The sequence below is a fragment of the Etheostoma spectabile genome, chromosome 12, assembly GCF_008692095.1.
Source record: "Etheostoma spectabile isolate EspeVRDwgs_2016 chromosome 12, UIUC_Espe_1.0, whole genome shotgun sequence".
Lineage (NCBI taxonomy): Eukaryota > Metazoa > Chordata > Actinopteri > Perciformes > Percidae > Etheostoma > Etheostoma spectabile.
The window spans coordinates 29836662-29837142 of NC_045744.1; positions in this window are offsets into that span (position 1 = coordinate 29836662).

Genomic DNA, 481 nt, shown 5'->3' on the forward strand with positions numbered 1-481 from the left:
TTGATACCAAAGGTGCCATTTTATGCTACCCTCTCTTTACTTCCTACTCCCATTTTTTTATTAAGATTTTTGTTAACTTACCACAGATGATTTGGCAAAGTAATGCCTGGGAATATGGCGGTTTTCCGCTTGTCCCACATGTCCACTTGGTCATCACGGCATTTGAAAAACCTGAAAAATACTAACATATAAAACATTTTAAATAAGATATAAGATCCTTAATTAGTCCCACAGTGGGGACATTTTCAGTGATATTGCAGCAAAGGGAAAGTGCAATGACAAACACATCGGTAAAAATAACAGAATAAAGCAGTTAAAAAAGTGAAGTATACAGACAGAATGTTTAATAACACTGTATTCAAAGTATTGTACAAAGGAGTTAATGATATTGCACAATAAGGTGTAAATTGATGTTGCACATGAGTAAATTGTCATATAGGGTGCGTGTTGTCTACTCGGAGCAGTGTTGATTATAAAGTCT